At 31.5% G+C, this 18,904-nt stretch overlaps 2 long non-coding RNA genes across 2 annotated transcripts; both read left to right on the top strand.

Moving 5' to 3' along the window:
* Positions 1-412: 412 nt before the first annotated feature.
* Positions 413-10,759, top strand: LOC149562372 (uncharacterized). Its single transcript, XR_016363498.1, has 4 exons — positions 413-622; positions 1,084-1,168; positions 10,303-10,368; positions 10,565-10,759. It is a non-coding gene; the product is annotated as an uncharacterized LOC149562372 (long non-coding RNA).
* Positions 10,760-10,803: 44 nt separating this feature from the next.
* On the top strand, positions 10,804-12,429 carry LOC149562371 (uncharacterized). The gene is made up of 2 exons (XR_016363497.1): positions 10,804-10,885; positions 12,029-12,429. It is a non-coding gene; the product is annotated as an uncharacterized LOC149562371 (long non-coding RNA).
* The last annotated feature ends 6,475 nt before the right edge of the window (positions 12,430-18,904 follow it).

The following is an 18,904-nucleotide window of genomic DNA, read 5'->3' as shown; positions in this document are numbered from 1 at the left end:
AGACTATACATGTTTTGTTACCCTCTAGTTTAAGTTCTATTTCTAAGAAGTTAAAGTTGTCTGTAACGTCTTTGTGTCTACCCAACAAAGCCAACTTAAATGTATTTGCAAAAAATAGAGATACTCGTGCACAGAGATGATAAAGCCACCTTCTCCCGTCCCGTAGACCAAGGATAACAAACAGCAGATGCTCCGGTCAATGGCACCTGTGAGATGATATTTGGAGATAAATTACTCGGAACTTCGTTTGTGCAGCATGGAAAAGGGTAGTTCCTACCGAAGAAGCCATCCTCCCTTCATAGAATAATGGTGGCCGGCACTACAACATTGGGGGTAAATTTGCGACGGTAAAGACATTTTAATGTGAATTTGCTATTTTAAAAAAAGTATCTCTGACGGTTTTTGACGATGCTATTGGTAATTTTGACGGTGTCGGGAATAAAGGTTTAAAAAAAAAAAACAGAAAAGGTATAAATCATTCTGAAAGATCAACCGCACAAATTTATTTCAAAATTTCATTCTCAAATCAGCGAGCGAAGTCGACCGAAGCCAATTGGTTTGGGCGGCGAAGGCGTGAAGGCAATTTAATTGCAATCTGAGGCTGCAAACGGTGGAAGGACAGGTGTGGTTTTTTTCCATTTTTAAGAATACGTGCTTTTGTTTAGTCGGGGAATGGAAGGGAAACTACAAGTCATTAAATTTTGAATGATTGTGTCATAATTTATGCCCTCACCTATTTTTATAATTAATTCATTCATTTAGGATTCAAGAGTGAATATATATTTTGTTTCTTGCTGTGCCCTTGATGATATGTGCATACTAAATGCTGAGTGTTCGTACTGAGTACTTCAAAATCATCTATTACACCTTTATCTGTATAGGTCTTTCTAATTTCTTTCCACTGACATGTCCATTTCATTTCATATCATCGTCTGAAAATTTATTCAATCTAAGCTCTCAACATCACTTCATTCATTCATTTAGGATTCATGAATATATATTTTTCTCTTCTTGTGCCCTTGTGATCTATAAACGGTTTGTCTTAATGCTTGACCATTGTACTTGAACAATTCTTGTTTGTAGGTAGTACCTGCAAGACACTTAGCTTTATTGTGGCAGATTGGCCTAAAAAGTTGCTTCCAAGAGATAGAAAAGCTGTAGAAAACTGGTGATTCTTTTATCCAGATGTTGACTTAATTTTTAATGTAAAGTATGATGTTTTAATTCATGTTTTCATGCATCTTTTTTTGGGCAGTCTATTTACTTATTTTTCTTTGATTAATGTGATAGATTAGATCCATTTGTAATGCCAGAGTAGAATATTCCGTAGAGTGAAACGAATTTTGGCAACTATAGTTGCAGCGCCTGAGTTATTGGATTATATTTGTGTGAGTGCCATTCTGTCAAATCTTATTTAGAAACTATGAAATTAGACCATCTTAAATGAATAGTCATTAGACCATATTAATTCTTGGTAATATCTATTATTAGTTCCTCTTCTAGACTGAAACTCCTTAGGCAAAACCCATAAAAGTTTCCCAACTATAACCAATATTGCTAAAGGCTTGACAAAACAAACTCTTGTTATTGCAATGCTTAGTTTGTCAAAGACTCAAAGACAATAACCACAACTCACAAACTCATATTAAGACCACGGATTGAAAAATATAAGCCTCGGTTAACATACTTTTCAAAAGCTTAGATACCCATGACAAAAGATTATGTAGAGCGTATGATCATATTTGAACTAAAGTTTAGACAAAGAACCTTAACCACAATGCAATCAAAACGTAGTAAATAATGAACATGATACCCTAACTTGGGTTTTATAGATAAATATAAGTTAACACAATCACACAAGTCACAAGATAGGAAAAAAATAACTTTGATTTAAGACATGAAACCCCAACAAAGACAATTACCAAATGTATTTAGAAGAACACAATATGTTATGTAGTTGTTAAAGAGTGAAGCCTTTGACACAACACACACAATTTAAACTAGGATTAAAACATAAACTTAAAAATAGATTGACAATCATGAATGAAGGCACAACTTAATTGAATCGAACTTAGGGTCTCATTTCACAATTACAATCACTTAAACAATATGAACTAATAGTGACAGTAACAACCTAAAAACAAACTTAATGCAGAGATTAAGAAAAGATACAAAAGGAAAATACATTTAGTATAAACCTATGATTCCTAAAAAGAGATCTTCAAATCCTAATCTTACATACTATCCTTGCGAAGTCTTCAAAATTATTCTACAACTGTCAAGACAGAAATTACTTAACAACATTGTGACTAGCTTCTTTTAGATAGTGTTTCAAATGAAACTCTCAATCTTTACCAAATGATCATGATACTGGATGTGACATAATGAAGCTCTTGTCAAAGCTTTACATGTCATGATTTAAGTTATGCCTTATTAGCCTTTAATTTCATTCATTCATTTAGGATTTAGGAGTGAAAATGTATTTTGTCTCTTGTTGTGCCCTTGTGATCTATGCCCTTGTGATCCACGTCTTTGCAATGATATTTTTCAGTAGAGAAGGAAGAAGGGGAAAATGAAGGGTCTTGTTGCTATTTGTATAATCACACACATCATCTTCTATACTCTTTGTTTCTACATGTCACATTGATTTCCCTTTGTACTTTCTTCACAACCGTATCAAAACCAAATGATGTATTAATGTTTTGAAAATTCATATCTAGAAGAATTTTCAAAAAACAGGACAACATGAGCCAGAGGCTCATCATTAGAAGGGGGAGACGCCCGATCATCTTGAAAACCCTTAATACCCTTGCCTTTACCTCCGCTCCTCTTTTTATAGTGATCTCTCATTAATTCCTCCATGAAATCACTTTCCTGGTTAGAATCACAGTCAACAACCATCTTTTTCTTCTTTTTAGAGCTGCTACCAGAGCCCTTTTGAAGAAAGTTAAGTATTCATCACTTTTGAATTTTCTCGTCATAGATAATACAAAGCCAAGAGAGTAGAAATTGTATGCACTGAATCATCTAGAAAGTTTCAATAGTTTAATTAGCAATAGTTAATTCACACTAACAATGTTCATTGCTCGTGATAAATTATAATATATGAAAATAAAAGTTTAATAATTTCAAAATGTCATTATCAATGGTCTTAGGAATCCCAATAACTTCCACTTTCATACCTCTTCTTCAGATTTCTTGCATATGATTTCAACATTCATTGCAACATTGGTTGTAAAATCATAGCGAGGCATGAAAAATGGAACATGATGAAGTGACAATCTTAAATTTCCAGAAGATAGCAAGATGCTATTCAAGCATGATATTAATAATAAAGAAGAAATAATATATTTTACACAAGTGATCTACAAAATTAGAACATTTATAGACACTGATACAATAGTATTACTAAACAAAAATCTCATGCACAAGACAAAATAAGAAGAGAAAAAAGGAAGAGAAAAAATGAAGAAGGTTTCAAAATTCGGTGTTGGAACTTTGTATGGATGTCTATTTCCTAAACATAAAGCATATAGGTCTGCAAAACTTCTTTTGAATCTTCTATAAAAGGTGTTAGTGAAATAGGATCTGTAACTTGTAATAGCACTTGTAGAATTTTTATGTGTTTTCCAAGTTACTAGATGAATGAATATATATGTGAAATAAAGAGGCATGTCTCTTGAAGAGACATGTCTCTTTAACATATTAACTTACATTAGTTATATTTATAACACAAGTAATATACCCTTAATATATTATAATGGTTATAAAACTATATATATATATATATATATATATATATATATATATATATATATATATATATATATATATATATATATATATATATATATATATATATATATATATATATATCACTCTTAATATAAGTTAATTATTTCATATATAATAGTTGTCATTTATTATATATCTCACATATATAATATAATTTATCCGACAGAATTATAACATTAACACTCCTTCTTAATGAAGAAGGATAAAACACATAGATATTACACCATAGGTAATATTTCAAAAATAATACATATAGGAAATCTTTGATCAGAAGATTTCTAGAATATGATATCATGTAAGTATTGGCCTATCAAAATATCAACATATGATATTCACCAATTACTATTTGATATCATATTTGGTAACATGAGCATTGGCCTATCAAAATATCAATCAAATGATATTCACCAAATACTCTGAGTAATGGCCTATTAGAACATCAACTAAATGATATCCACCAAGTACTCAATGTGGTAATGGCCTATCATAATATCAAGGCAAGATATACACCAAGTACCGAAATATATCTATACAACAACTTGTAGATAATCAAATTAATGATATCAACCACCTAGTTGTTGATTTATAAGATAAAGCCTTTACATGAAACAATTTCGCAAAAATGAATCATGCTACAAGTTATTGTAAGGACGTCACTTTACAACAACTTCTCCTAATACAAGTGATAATCATTTAGAAGTCGTCACTTCTTCATGATGTACACAGGGACATGCTCATACATGTATGACATCAAATGTTCACATGAAGTCTCCATGAATATTGTCATATGGAGTTGTCACAATATTCACCATAAAACATATCAGAGAATAAGGTTTCTCCCTCTTAGTTTGATATCAACTTTTCTGACCTCTTAGCACAAGGTTCTTTCTAATGAAGTGTCAGACTTCCTCTGAATCTGTTATCATCCTTCCAACCTCTTTTGGAAGCAAGTCATGTCATGCTTCCCTAGTTAATGGGTATCCTAATAGCATAAAGCCTTCCAACCTATATACATGAGACTTTATCCCATGAATCATAGTCCTTTAGCTATTATAGTTTCTAACTAGTGTTGAATCCATCGATAAGATCTACTCCTTCTGAACCAATATGATCAAAAGTTTGATTTAAGCATTTTTATTTTTACTTTTGCTCCCTCTCTTTCTCCAAGGTTGCCTCTAATGAACTGTTAGACTCTCTCTCATAATTTCAATCATCAAGGATATTTGCTTCAAGAAACTCACATTATCCAACCTAATCATCAGATGATTCGTGAATCCTAAATCATAGCTTCTTTGGAGCTACTATCATAAGATTGAGTTTGCACACTATTTGGTAGCATGCCTAATGTACCAATCTTCTTTTTTTGCAAGATCATCCTCAGAGACAAATAGCTCTTTATAGTAATTATAAAAATACAAAATAAGAGAGAGACTACAATGAGTAGATAAATGCAATACCCGAGGATAATAAATACTTATCTGCAATAATAATATAAGTTTGACCAATGAAGGTCCATATGCATCAAATCAAGAAATGCCTCCATGTAAGAATTGTCAAACAATTTGAGTACGTCTTTTCTGCTCCCGTATAAGGACGATTCAAATGGGAATAGAACATTGGTTATCATTCCCCCTTACAATGTTAGATTCCTGTTAGTGTAGTTTTTTATTTTTCCTATTTTGCTAGGTTTTTCCTACACTTTTAGTAATCTTGCTTAGATAAATAAAACATGTCTTATTAGGTGAATGGTTGTGCGGTGTCACCTTCCTACATGTGAGCATCCATTAGCTATCTTGGGAAGATACTTTTCTATCTTTAGTCCGATAGATGGTTGCTCCTCATTGGTTGGTGTTGCCACCTCCTCCCTCTTCCTAGCCTATATAAGCATGCTACCTAGCTTGTATTTGCATCTCTGGTTTTTGCATCCTCTTAATGCTATTTTGCTTCCAGCATTTGCATTACTCTCTTGGAGACTAACTCTATGATGCTATTTTGATTTTGTATCATTTGCATTCATAGTTTAGATATTTATTCTTTGCACTAGTTTTATGGGTTATTAATCTTATCAGATTCTAACAATTCCCACTCTTATATTATTGAATATACTCGAAGACAAAAGAAAAGAACAAGAGCATAAGGAGATAATTTACACTTTTAATGCATACAAGGATACATATAAGAGATTGATTTCAAAATAAACAATAAAGAATATTAGTCTTGAGATAGAGTACTTATCTCACTATTCTAAATCACATATAACCTTAGTTGGCATTATAACCTTAGTTTCTTTCTGGTTACACGGTCCTAGAGCTTTCAGCTTCCGTGCCAAACATTTCCAAAAAGAACAAGTTTGCTATGATTTAGAGGCTTTGAAGTCAGAAAACGCGTGGAATTTTAATAGCCTACAATCGTTGGTGGAGAAGCTGAAGAGCGAGGAGATGTAGAAAAGAATACAGAGAAGTTATTTTGAAAATTAGGGGGATGCATCTCGAGGTCCTTGCATGGATGCTGGCAAGAGACGGTTGCTTTGTCACACAAGTCCTTGACAGATTTTCAGTACAAGATCCACCTTTTGAAGGCGCTGAAAATGGACGGACGACCACCATGTTGCAACATATTCTCAATAAGAAAAATCACCACCCTAGTTTGAGCACACTCTGAAAGATTTGACTCTAGTTGAAGTGAGGGAGGTGATTGGGAGCTGGAAATACATAAGAGAAACTCATCTCTTGTAGTTGCTCCGTGAATATATGGTCGACAATGAAAAGGATCAAAAGCATAAGAATTTGGAAGATGAGGAAGCAGATGATGAGCTTATATTGGTCTCATGTATTGGTTCCTAACAAAATCCGTCAACTTATCTCCATGGTCGATAGTCAATAAACAATCACGATGGTATTGGGCAGCTTCAAGTTTTGCTAACTAGGGCTTGTCTCAAATCAGCACTTCTGATTTTCAAATTTGCCCTTGATTATCAATGCCACTTTCATCAATCTGCTCTATAGAATACATCACAAGTTTGATTGTTTATCCTTGAATTGATGTCATATATTGCTTCCCAATTCGCACATCAATTCTGCCCTTAATTCGCAGCCCATGCAATCAAAATCCTAGGTTATATATATCACAGTCCTTATATATATCGCAGCCCTTGTCTCAAGGCTCATAACGAAAATTCGCAGCCCTTGTTATGTATTATTTTTGTACAAAATCGCAAACTAGATTCGCAAACATGATCTTCATAAATTCGATCCTTAATTTGCTAATTGGATTCGCACTTCAACGACTGAAAGAAATCTAACTTGCAATGCTGGAACATTCACTCATTCAAAGGTCTTGCTGGAGGGAGAAGACAAGGAGAGTGACTTGAGGTCTTGCATAAGGATCCATCCTTGTGAATACTGCCTACGTTGTTGCATACCTATGCAACTCAAAGTCAGATGTAGTTTTGATATAAAACTTGCTTGATCAAATACAGATTGTCTCTTTCTATTCTGATGATGAAGGCTCGATCAAGATTTATTCTCTATGTTGCTTGAATATATCTGTACATGCCAACTTGTCTCTATTGCAGTATGTATTCCAAGAATGAATTCAACACTTAGCAACTTGGCTCAAATATCAAAATCGAACACACTCTTAAATGTTAAATTCCTGCACTTCACCATATTTTCCTTCTAAACTTCACAGGCAGGTAGGGAACTTGCTCTGATACCATATTAGGGAAATAGGATCTGTAACTTGTAATAGCACTTGTAGAATTTTTATGTGTTTTTGAAGTTACTAGATGAATGAATATATATGTGAAATAAAGAGGCATGTCTCTTGAAGAGACATGTCTCTTTAACATATTAACTTACATTAGTTATATTTATAACACAAGTAATATACCCTTAATATATTATAATGGTTATAAAACTATATATATATATATCACTCTTAATATAAGTTAATTATTTCATATATAATAGTTGTCATATATTATATATCTCATATATATAATATAATTTATCCGACATAATTATAACATTAACAAAAGGCCTTCTACATGGAGGATCCAATCAAATGCACCTCATAGAATTTTCTCATCTACTCAACACGCAACTAAGAAAATTTGAACTAGGAAATTTTGCCCTTCGGGTCAAAACTATGTTAGCATCACTTTATATGCTACATAGCTCAAGTTGTAGTATCTGGGAAAGATTTAAGTATCTCATTGATAACCATTGCCCCTCTCTGAACTCTAGCACCTCCTAGTATGTAGATCTCTAACCAAAATGGATATAGTCATGATCTGCCATGCTATATATATGTATGTACACACACACACACACACACACACACACACACACACACACACACACACGTATATATATATGTATATAAAAATACATATATAGACACACACACACACACACACACACACACACACACACATATATATACATATATACATATGTATATATACATATGTACATATACATATATATGTATATATATATATGTGTGTGTATATATGTATATATACATATATGTGTATGTGTATATATGTATATACATATATATGCGTATGTGTATATACATATATATATATATATATATATGTATATATTATATATGTGTATGTGTATATATATGTATATATATGTATGTGTAGATAAGTATATATACATATATATACACATATATATATATATACACACACATATATATATATATATATATATATATATATATATATATATATATATATACACACACACACACACACACATATATGCACATATATATATATATATATATATATATATATATATATATATATACATATATATGCATAAACACATATATACATATATGTATATATGTGTATACTTATCTACTCTTACATATGTATATATGTGTAGATAAGTATATATACATATATGTGTATATCTGTGTACATATGTATATACTTATCTACACACACACACACACACACACACACACACATATACATATATACACATACATATATATATACATACATATATATATACATACATATGTATATATTATATATATACATATGTATGTATACATATCTATGTATATATACAGTTATATGTATGTACATATATATGTATATATTATATATGTATGTGTATATATACATATATATATGTGTACATAAATATATATAGATATATGTATATATATGTATATACTTATCTACACATACATATACATATATACATATATACATATACACACACATATATATATATGTATATAGAATGTATATGTGTATATATACATATATGTATGTGTACATAAATATATATAGATATATATGTATATATGTATATATACTTATCTACACATACATATATATGTGTATATACATATATACATATATATGTATTTATACATATACACACATATATATACACATACATACATATATGTATGTGTATATGTATATGTATATCTACATATATAGATATATGTATATATACATATATGTACATATATGTATATTAATGTGTGTATATATACATATATATATGTATGTATACATATACATATATACATATATATATACATACGTATATGTACATATATATATATATATATATATATATATATATATATATATGTGTGTGTGTGTGTGTGTGTGTGTGTGTGTGTGTGTGTGTGTGTGTGTGTATACATACATACATACAAACATGCATATATATATATATATATATATATATATAGACGTGTGTGTGTGTGTGTGTGTGTAGAAAGCACCTAATTGTAAAGGAAAAGGGAGTTGTATTTAGCATTAATATTTGTCCTGATTGATGCCACAGTCTTGAATGTTGTCAACTATTTTAGGAATGATGTTACCGCCCAGTGAAGTACCAAGAATTGTACCCCAATGTTTGTGAATATCATTGATAACTGTTAGATCTAATGAAATTGTATTGTGAGATTAAAAACCTTTGTAGCCTCCCTACAAAGTATAATCCATTAATTTGACATTGTTGAGGAGATTAATGCATTTGGAAACTATTTTATTCAACCAATATAATGTAGAACTTGCATCTTTTTTTAGTTTTTATTTATTCATATTAATAGTCATTAAATCTAACAAATATGCAAATAGAAGAAGCATTTTGTTGAAATCCCAAGCAATTATATTTTCAGAATTCACCGATATCCATCTCAAATACAAGCAAATGTAATGTAAACATTGATCCAAATCATCTTGAATGTCACAAGCTTTAAAATTCTAAATTTTTTAAATAAACAAGTGAACAAATTTATGTTGAATTTGGAAGTAATACAAATGGCATTTCAGTAAAAGAAAGAGTTATATAGATCATTAAGATCTTCAATCTTCATTGAGTTACAATAGTGACTGAAATTATGAACATTAAAGGGTTGGACATTATTGACAGCTAAAGCAAATTTTTACACACAAGGACAATAGTAATACAATGAAAGTAATCAAAGCTTCAAATTTTAACAAATGTGTAGGAAAAGACTGAAATTATGTTTTTGTGGAAAGGAGATGCAAGACCAATTAAATGAAGGATCCCAAAGGTATTCCTGTACCATAGATTTTTTAATGTTTTAATTCTAGGTTCTTTCTACTCATGACATGCCCATTTCATTTCATATGATTGTCTGAAAATTGTGACAATCTAAGCTCTCAATACATCAATTCACTCATTATTTGGGATTTAGGAGTGAATATATATTTTGTCTCTTGATGTACCCTTGCAATTTGTCTCTGTAGTGATCTTTTTCAGTGGAGAAGGGTGGGTCTCACTACCTAGCACACATGTTGCCTTCATTGAGACCTTTTGAGGTTTGTAACATATTATATGTCCCAATTTCTGACCCTCTAATGTGTATTAGCAAAATGTTAAAAATCATGTGTAATAGTTAACATTGTCCTCTAAATTGATATAATATTGAATGTTGCAATGTATATTGTTTGTATGACAACTCTTTTTTTTTTTTTATGCAAGTCAACTCTGATGTCATTTTCTTACAACTAGGTGGGGTATTTTTGTGATTATAAAGGGCTTGTATTAGGAGTTGTACTCTTGTTGAGGTATGTTAACTCATTAGTTCACTACAATTGTTGAGAGGAAAGAATTTTAATTTTGTATGCAAATTCTTAATATTAATTTGTAGATTTTGATAAAGGCTTACAAAACTCTCAAGAATGGTAAGTTTTCTAGTTTTAAGGCCTCAATTAGGGCAACTTTTCAAAGGAAGTGTATGTAGTCTTTTCTCCCAAACCTTAAAATTTTCAAATAGTCTCCTAAAATACCTGAAAAAACCCTCACAAAAACCCTTGCAAAATTATAGCATAAGGATTTCTTTCATGCTCAGAAGGAATAGGTAAGTAACTCGGATTTGGTTTATAATACTATTGGCGTGGAAAGACATGAACAATACTATAACACCGAAGTTTGCCTCAAAAGTTTGAATTGCACCACCAAAATTGCTTGACTCAAAAGTTTCTATTGCTTCAAAAGTTTGAATTTCTTCACCAAAATTGCCATTGTAAAATATAATGACATAATATAATTTATAACATGCTCATAGGGTATACTGACCAAAGCATGTCCAACATATAAACAACCCTATTAATTTTAATATAGCGAGACTCAATATTGTATGAAAATATACCAAGTTAGTTCAAGTTGGACATGCATATGTTTTGAGATTAAAAAAGCACTAATTTTAGTTAAAGGCTTTTCATCTTACTAGATGTCTAAAACATAAATTTGGTGCATCATATAATTTGTTGTTCATTTTCAAGGTTTTCTCTCAATTTTTCTCTAATGTTAATGCGTATGGTGAAATGGTTATCAATGTTAGATCTAACAAGTACAACCAATTAAAAAATGGTCAAAGCAAAAGATCCTATGAAGAAGGATCATGTCAAATCATACAATTGAATTAGATCAAAATAGGGAGATAATCAATAGATTGATGTCTAACTTTCAAAGAGAAGGAAATGAAAAAGGTTATGGTCCTTGCAAAAGGTGTAAGAGCATAAACACTAGAAGATTCTCAATCAAAATAACTAGGAGACATTTTAGGGACAATGGTCTCATTGAAGGGGGGTTGGCATATTGCCCATTGATAAGTTGTTTGTTATATTATTTTAACAATTAATATACATGAAATCACTTGATGACGATATCATGATAATGGTTTATTTATGTTCATCATTTTTATATAGGTCGATCTCCCTAGGGCAATATATGATATAGACCACTACATCTCGAAGAATATGGTTTTGGAAGTGGAGGAACATGGAGGTGTGAATATTAAAGATGAAGATCATGATCAGATGGAAGATGGCAATCATGTGCTAGAAAACACATTTGAAGATGATGGTAGGAATGCATTGATCCATGACACATTTTGTACTAGTGCAGCTGATGATGATGATCATGCTGATGTTGATGTCATCCATGATATACCTCTACTTGAGATGACAAACATGACCCTTCACGAAGGCTCTCAAACAACTCTTCTCTCTACTGTATTGTTGTTGGTGAATTTGAAGGTTATGAATGGTTTATCCAACATAACAATGTCATGTATGCTAAGGTTTTTCATATATGTTATTATAGTCAATGAATGTTGAAAAATATGCCATTAATATTGCTTATATTAACAACTTATACTTTTTGTTATAAATTGATAGGTGAGTTTCTGTTACGACCATCAAATATTCTCCCTCACTCATATAGAGAATTATGTGCCACTATGAAAGATATTGGAATGGAGTATCAAGCATTAGATGCTTGTCCCAATGATAATATTATTTACCATAAAGAACATGAATTTACAAAAAAATTCCCTAAATGTGATGCGAGTAGATATCAATCGGATCAAAGAACAAAAAAGGTGTCTCCCAAGGTTCTTTATTACATCCTCATTATTCCACATTTGCAACAATTATTCAAAAGTAGTAGCTTGGTACAATTTATGGATTACCATGCACTTAATAGAAGTCAAGATGACATTATTTTAATGCTGGGAATGGTTTGACATTTATGGACATAGAGGAAAAGTGGCCACACTTTAAAGAAAACCCTCAAAGTCTCAGGCTTTCATTGGCAATAGATAATGTCAATCCATTTGGAGGGTTTGTCATGCCCAAAATTTACATGACAAAACAGAACTTTTTTCTTTCTTTCAAAGATTAGTTAATTTCACACAAAATAATTTGCGGTTAAGGTTTAAGGATTAGAATACGAACAAGATTCATCTACTCATGGTCATACCAGTTTAAAATTTTGTTCTATCTCAACACACTTAATTTCATTATCCAAATTGAAGGTAATACCTTAAGGTTTAGATCATAATGGATGACATTATATCAAGAGGTCAACCTATAGCATGCCTTACTTGTCATAGCATAACAAGCACTAGTATACTTAGTATCACAATCTTGAGTTGATCCTATTCCAAAAATAGACATTATCCCAAGGGTATTCATACTTTAGCCAAGTTCAATATTCTAATAATTAGGGCACATCAATTTGAGTTGAATTGATATAGTAGTTGCATTTAGACTCAATAATGGTAATCATGTTTATGGCTTGTTGAATCACAAAAGTTAATTGCATAATAATAGGTTGCAATCAAATCCCATATAATTTGATTCCCCATAGGATCTCCTAGACTAAAATTACATTAAGTTTGGAATGTCGGAACATAATACAGATTTAGGATTGAATGATAAGATTTACATGTACCCTTAATAACATTTAAGCATATACATATTTATCACCTTATGCACGATTCAATACATATCAAGTACTTCAGTTTTAAGATTACTAGGTGAATTAATTACAAATGTGGTGTATCAAAAATATATATTATAATAAATTAACTATAAAACCTAATAGTGAGAATTAAATAAATCAAGAAGATAATATGCATAATTTAATTCCGCATCCCTAAGCTAATGTCCAATCATACTAACACAACTACTACCTATACATGACTTCATTTACTAATTTATCTAACTCCTTTATCTATATTGCCTAATCTTATAAACATACACCTTAACTAACTTTATTAATTTATAGAAACTAATATAATTTACTATTAATCAATTAAATCCCTAAACAAATGTCACCAATACAAACTATTTTATAATATATGCTTACCTATTAAATAGGATACTGTATTCACTAATACCATCTACCAACAAAATATTATAATGACCCTTTTATTTACTAAGACCATCCCTAACTTATTTAACATACTATACAATTACTAAATCCTAATTACATATTACTATCTAAGTAACCCCTAAACCACAATTATCCACTAACAAAGAAGCACCTAACTACCTTACCTTTATACCCCCTTAAACCCCAACCTTTTACGCTTTTTCCCAAGACATTTGCTAGGTATGTGAGAGGGGGAATATAGAAAGTTCACTTATGATTTGGTGGCCCTAGGAGATGCATGAAGCTCTATGCAAAAGGAGTGAGGGGTCTTGTCATTTTCATAGCTGGGTACAAGCCCCTTTTTCAACATCCCAAGAACACTTTTCTTACATACTTCCCAATGCCATGCATAAGGGAAGGTGGATTACGAGTTTCAAGATGGGATGGGCCTTCTCACATGTGAAGTGAGGGTGATCAGCTTGGATATGGAGTTGGTCGGCCTATGACAACATAGTATATTTTGTTCATTTTGTTTTCTATGTTAAAGAATGTAGGTTTTTAGTTGTTTTATTTTATTTTATTTTTGTTTTATTAATGTCTTAAGGGTGGGGTCAATGCATTGGGGAGTAGTTAGGCTTGCGATATTATAGTGGAATATGAGTTGTGGTAAGGACATATGTGTCTTTTACCAAAGTCACGTGATCCTTTGGGGAGGGCTTCTAGGGATTTTTGGTGATATATTTATATTATTCTAATTGTGGATTTGTGACATTTTGTCACATGACTACCATGAGCTTCCTTCATGTACATGTAAACAATCTTAATTGGATGAATATAAAGCTTATATCCCTAAGTCCTTATTATTTATTGTACTTCTTCTCTTTATGGGATAGAAACTAGGAATATGTTTTTTGATTATTTTGTTGGTTTGTAATGGGAAGGGAGATTATTTTCCACTTCCCATACAAATTCCAGAGAATAGAATGCAAACTTCCATACTTATTTGTTCATGCATATTTGCATTTCAAACTTCTACTTAGTTGTTTTTATTTATCATTTTTGTCTCTTACTGAAGGTTTTGTGACATGGTGATCAACTGTAGTGTTGAGTATTAGTTTTAATCCTAGTATTCTGATTGATGCATCAAATTGAATACTCCATTAAAACTATCAGAATCCATTTGAGACTTAAAACTTGAGAAGTCAGATCTACTACCTTTTTGCAAGACAATAAATTGGAGTATTGTATTGTACTTGTACAAGATCAACTATGAAAACAAATAGATCAATCATTTTCTAGCTAGAATGAGTCTTTCAAATTGAATTTCCTATTGAACCAACACATAATGAAATTTCCTTATATGAAAAATCATATTTGAAATACGCTTTCGTGTATTATTTCATGATCAAAACAATGAACATGTTTCACCTATGCTTAGTCAATCCTATGAACATAAGTAGAAGGCTATATCTATTGGAATGATTCTTCTATATTTCAACTATATGATCAACTATTCATCTTTTCATTTCCTTACATAAGAAAGCACATTACTAAACATTGATACAATTACATCTCCACAAATCGCAATTGGCTAACATGTACTCATGCATCACAATAATTTAAAAAAAGATGGAATTCCTTCATGACAATGAAATACACAAATGACACATTGCCTCCTTCATATTCCATTCACACAATGAGAAATTTCAAGTTTCTCCAATGAAACCTTTGAGCACAAAATCTGCAAATACATCACTAGGAAAATAACAAGAACCATGGAGGCTCACCTCCCATCCCAAGCTTCTAAGAATCCACCCATTGAGTTGGGGAAACAAGGCTCAAACGGGGTTACACTCAAACATTTCACAATGCATGCAAACACAATATCACAATGCATTTACAACCCCTCAAAGGTTTAACACAATGATTCACCATTGGAATCATGAAACAATGGGTGAAGGTGTGCTCTCCAAAGAGGAGAATGTCATATCTATATACACATATACATTTGCAATTGCATAATGCCTCTTCAAGGCTATCAAAATACATCCTCCTCATCACATCATTACACTTATACTTCTCATAATAACAAACAAGGCATATGGCTTCAATGAAGTCCATACTCCATGAACAATAAGACCATCTCTAAGAGGAAAGTCTCTCAACTTCAATGTTGAGCCCAACTAACACCTTCACCCAAGGCTCTTTGCCCTCCCAAGGGTGAGTGTAGTCTTCACACCCATTAAAATTCATACACACAAAAAAAATAAAGAAAAGTTTCAAGGGAAATCCATCACAACAATAACACATAACAATCCACTCAACACCACACACATTACATGTTTTTCCACCACTATATGGAAAAACAGTTCAACACCATTACGGAAGTTCAATGAAGGCCATGGCAAGGGTACCAACCTTGAACCAAGCTAAAGGAAAACTAAAAGTTGTTGCAGAGTTCCCTTCTCCTTAGTTTTTCTCCTTCCAAACCCTAATTGTCTCTAAACTTAGAGAGTGGATGACCACCCCACTAGTTTGTCCAAATCCACTAAAAATACTCTCCCACTATCTCTTTTTGGCAAAAATATCAAGCCTCTATCTCTTACAACTTTGTCCCTACCAAATTTGTTACTTTTGACTAAGTGGAAAGATGAAGATGAACTCATGGAACAACTCAATTTTCGAATGGGTGGAAGAATGCATTTGTTAAGGGCCTCCTTAGGCTAGCTAAGTAGTTAAATGGTCAAATTCAGGCTCCTAACATATTATGCTAACATATGGGTAGCTTATTTTCACAAAAATGACATTTTAGGACCACATTTAGCCCCCCTAAAATCCTTGACAAGTTTGAATTCAAAAATCAAAGTGATGGTGACCCATCCCAACCCTCTCTCCCAAGAGGTGTACTTAAACATTTAATAGAAATAAGACTAAGATTCAGTGACCTCATGAACAAAACCCTAGGTGACATGTCATCGACATGTGGACAATTACAAGTGTCAAGTGACACATTAAAGCACATTACACATCACAATGACATGTCCCTAATTCATTCATGAATATAAATTTATTACACACATGCAAGCCCACATTTACAAAACAAACACATCAGAACGAGGTTTTGAATCCTTCCAAAGATTCATCTTGGCTATACTGTGTCCACATAAGTTTGGACCTTGTTTCTCCGATTCATTTCCATAGTTCAACTACCTGCATACTAAACTTGAACATTATTAGCCCAATGAAAAATTCATATAAATGCATATATATATAGGTGCATGACAATTTCATATTAAATAATTCACCTTAACATCACAATCAACTTTTATTTTCTAATCATTTTTGTATAAGGCATTTAAAACATTAAAATATCAAAATCTGCATATCAACATTAATATCTAATCAAATGATCCAACTAGCATTTTGAACCACATCATAATTCATTTCCTATAATAATGATGAAATGCTGAATCTATACTATTAAATCAACCGACATGAAAATTAGTTCCAAATACATATCTTAGGTCAAAATCACCAAAGTGTAAACATCACAACTAGTTTCCTTTGATTCAATTAAATATTGTTTGATTACTAATAGTATCCCGTTATCATTATGCAATAATACATTATAAGGTGTATCAATTATGTTAGGTAATCAGGATGTTTGCATAGTCAGATAGTTTCAAAATCAATCATTGAATAAATCCATTACATTTTATTGAGCCATAAAATTCATCCCTGTGAATATCAACATATCCACCTAATACTACTTGCACAATAATTAACTCATTACATTACATCATATCGAGTTCTACTATGTAGACCTTGATCCAATTTTGACAACAATCTTCATCTATGACTATTGGTAATATTCATAAGGGTGGGTGTTGATTCATCTTTCCATAATAATCATCTAATTCAATTATCCTAATAGGCCATAAAATATCATGAACCCATCAACATAGTTTCTAAGTTATGACACCTTAAGCCTTTATTCTATAGGGTCTTAGCTTATCAATCTAATCTAATTTTGAATAGGATTTTTAGTACAACCATAACTAAAATAAATTAATCAATCTCAATAAGATCTTAGGTTCATTATTGATAAGGAAACACTGATCGTGACATACTTAGATCCTAAAACCTTCTCACCATTGTTCTATCATATGGTGTATGGTAACAACATATAATTCACATTCTATACACAAGAGATAACAATATGACATCTCATCACCTTACTCTTTCTATCTCTAATCATATTCATGTTATTAAGATTTATAATAGGGTACTGGGGAAGGGGCCTTACTGAGTTGAGATCTGTTTACTTGGTATGGCCTATTTTTTTTATCAATAATAACCTTCCTCTATGGATGTCAATATAGAGGAATCATATTATGTTGGAAATGATTTTTCTAAGTATTTTACCATTTAATAGTTATCTACATGTATTTATAAGTCTCACAAAAAAAGGGTCGCCATAATTATATAATGTTGTTGTTTATTCAACTAAGTTAGTACCAAGTTAAAAATATGAACATATATATTGAGCCTCTTATTGATGAGTTGGTGGAGTTATGGAATGGTGTCACTATGCATGACATATGTAGACCAAGAGGAAACATGCAATTTAAATTCCATGCAATTCTTGTATGGACAACAAATGATTCCCCAGGGCTGATAGATGTTTGTGGCATGTTATGATGAATTAAAGATACATATGTTAATTCTAATTATTAAAATTAACATATTGCATCCAATTTGTGGTCCAAAGATGAAATCTCATCATTCGAAAAGTTTAGGAAAATAGGTGTTTGATGAGTATAGGCACTTCCTCTATAAAAATCATAAGTATCGAACTGCCAAAAAACATCTCTCCAATAGGAAAGAAGAGACTACATCAAAAACATGAAGAATGATACCTTGCA

This window comes from Cupressus sempervirens, chromosome 4, assembly GCF_028749045.1.
Source record: "Cupressus sempervirens isolate cs-2001-9-10 chromosome 4, ASM2874904v1, whole genome shotgun sequence".
NCBI lineage: Eukaryota > Viridiplantae > Streptophyta > Pinopsida > Cupressales > Cupressaceae > Cupressus > Cupressus sempervirens.
This window is presented reverse-complemented; position numbering and strand designations above follow the sequence as displayed.